Genomic DNA, 2932 nt, shown 5'->3' on the forward strand with positions numbered 1-2932 from the left:
CTCTGGTTCCGTAATCTCCTCTAGAGTCGGATTACCACCCATTTGAGCAACTGCAGCTGGAATTAGGGGATGACAAGCATGCAAAGAAAGTGCCAAGAACTCCTGAGGTGACAGAGATGTCGGGGTGGCCCTGGACACCCTGCAGCACCCTGGTGTCCCCCAGGGCACCCGGGCTGTGAAGTGGGATGATGGGGGCGGCCCTGGGCCGAGCAGTGCCCACCGGCTTCCGGAGCAGACCGGACTTTCTCCTTGCTGTGGCTCTGCAGTGGCAAGGACCACCACTGGGTCACTTTGGTGTTTCATTTGCCTCATGACAGGCTTCTGCCAGCCCTACGGCTTTCTGACATGGCCAGGAGAGCCACACTCTGCCATACACAAATATGTGTTTTTACATACACACACACACACACACACACACACATATCCATGAATAGATGTTCCTGCCTTCACTAGAAGAAAGAATAAACATAAAATAGGTGATGAAATGTGGAGCAAGTACAACCTTGGTTATGCCTTTCTCTGTCCACCTGGAAAAAGTAACCCTGCATGAAAACCCACGTTTGTGTGTGTGGTCACTTTTTGAAACAATCCCTCATATTTGATTGAAGTGGAATATACCACGATGTATATTTAAGATTAAAGCTTTATTTTTAAAGGCCTGTAATCCTTTCAAGGAGGTTTTGTTGATATAAGACTTCATTGGAAAGTAACTGTGGATTGTATAGCTCTGACCTTTGCAGAAAGCAGGGTGTGGGTCTGTACAGCTGAGAAATACTGTGCATCAATTCCTTGTGAAGCCCCTGCAGACCAGCTAAGTATGTATACAAGTCCAAGAATTTATTTAAAATGTTACAATTAGTGTTTCAGTCGTCAAAGTTGGGGATGTGCTATTTTTATATGGAGTGAAATACATTATTTAAATATATATTTAAAAAAAATAATAATAAAAAAAATAAGGCCAGGCCTTCTACACAAATTGGAGGCAGCTAAATGCTCTTTTGTGCCTGCAGCTCTAAGGAGGCTGTGATGCATGTGAAGAAAAGTGACTGACTTAACTCATTGGGATTCAGGGAACGGCCTGCCCTCTTTTGAAAAAAAAAAAAAAAGAAAGAAAAAAAGCAAGAAGAAGAAGAAAAGTAAGTGTGTGTGTGTGTGTGTGTGTGCGTATTCGTGTTCGTGTATGTGTGTGAGAGAGAGAGAGAGGGAGAGAGAGAGAGGAGGGGGAGACTCACACAGAGTCCTGCTTTCCTGAGCTGAGAGCTGCTGGTTCCCAAGCAGAAAGTATTAGGAGAAACACAGCTTCTTGTGTCTTTGCTGCATTTACACAATGAAATCACTTCTATTTTTATTCCTGCTAACCGGCCGGTTTTGCTTGAATCCACTCCGAGCCATGGACGATGGGAACAAAAAAGTACTTAAAAAAAACTAGACAAAAAAAAAAAAAAAAAAAAAAAGAGTGAAAGGAAACCCTAATAAACCCAACCACGCTGGGATGAGGATTACTCACTTTAGCGCTGCCTGTAAGTACAAAGTCTCTTGCTGCATTTCAGGGCGATAGTGACAGGCTGTTGTTTAGGTTGGGGTAGCTCGGGTTTGTTTTGATTTTTTGTTTTCTCCCTCTTTTTTTTTTTTTTTAATATGACATCCTCTCTTTTTCAGTCTTCTGCCGATTTACTAAAATAAGAAAATAAAAGCGGGAGAGGGAGAGGGGCATGGCGGCAGCAGGGCAGCAGCCGGGGGTGCGGGGCTCCGCGGGCGCGGAGGAATGCCCGGTGCCGGCAGTGCGAGGGGCAGAGGGCTGTTTCCGACATCACTTTGTGGGCTTGGATGGATTGAATTTTTTTTTTTTTTTTTTTTGTCGTCCCGGGAATGTGCTCTCCTGTGTGTGTACATACACATCCCCAGGCAGCGTGGTCTGCTTGGGTCTGTGTAGTGCGTGCAACTTGAGTCCGCCCAGCTCGAAGGAATGCGGTGGTCAAAACCGCTTTCCAGCTGTTTGGTTTTTTGGGATTCCAATCCCCCCACACACACACTCCTGCGTGCGTGTGATGGTGGTACTTTTCCCTGGCAGGATTTGCTTAAAATAAACTAAGACCAAAACTGTCTCACTCTCGCCTAGCCTAGTCGCTTTTCTCCCCCTCCCTTTCCTCCTTTCTTTCTTTATTTCTGTGAGAGCGCTCCTGGGAAAGCGGATCGGATAGAGGGGAAGGCTTTTGAAATCGTGGGGGAAAATGTAAGAGAATTCAGAGGGTCCGGGCTTTCTTTGTGTGTAGCTGAAGCCGCGGAGCTGCTTTGTGCTTTGGAAGGAGAAAATGGCGAGTCCTATTGTGTTTAGGCCATTTTCTTCCGGTACAAGGGTTTTCCCCCAAATCCCAAATACTTCAGGGCTCTTTTGAAAGAAATCTCCCAGCCTACGAAGTGTGAATGGCTTCAGCTCTGCCTTTTCCCCAGCCAGTAGCACATCACATTCGAGAGAGCCCACACATTTCTCTTTGCAGGGCTAGTGCACAGTTTCTAAAGCTGCTGCGTTCAGAGCCTCTTGCAGCGTAGGGGCTATTTCAGCTGCTCTTTGCCCGTGTTATTCAACTCGGGGGACCAGGTTATGAGAGAAAGGGAGGGGGGACTGAAGAAATAATATTACAAGACCTGTCCTTGCTTTTAAATGCTAAGGAACAGCGTTAGCCAATTGTGTGTGTGTGTATGTATGTGTGATCTGAGAAAAGACTTGTCAACGGCGAGTCCTGACTTTTCCACTAAATTATTTAAACTTTGTGTATATATACATGTATGTGTACGTGAGAGAGAGTGTATCTCTGTGTGCATGCATGTAGCCACGTAGCAAGATCTTGCTTTTAGGACCAGAAAGAGGCCATATGTATATGCAAAGTGAGATTTTAGAGTATATTTAGCCATTGTGGGCAAGTTATTCCTG

The 2932-nt window shown here is 45.5% G+C and overlaps 1 long non-coding RNA gene across 1 annotated transcript; it reads left to right on the forward strand.

Moving 5' to 3' along the window:
• The first annotated feature begins 718 nt into the window (after window positions 1-718).
• Window positions 719-1106, forward strand: LOC108449878. The gene is made up of 2 exons (XR_001866171.1): window positions 719-815; window positions 1011-1106. It is a non-coding gene; the product is annotated as an uncharacterized LOC108449878 (long non-coding RNA).
• Window positions 1107-2932: the final 1826 nt, after the last annotated feature.

This window comes from Corvus brachyrhynchos, unplaced genomic scaffold, assembly GCF_000691975.1.
Source record: "Corvus brachyrhynchos isolate BGI_N302 unplaced genomic scaffold, ASM69197v1 scaffold230, whole genome shotgun sequence".
In the NCBI taxonomy this organism is placed as follows: Eukaryota; Metazoa; Chordata; class Aves; order Passeriformes; family Corvidae; genus Corvus; species Corvus brachyrhynchos.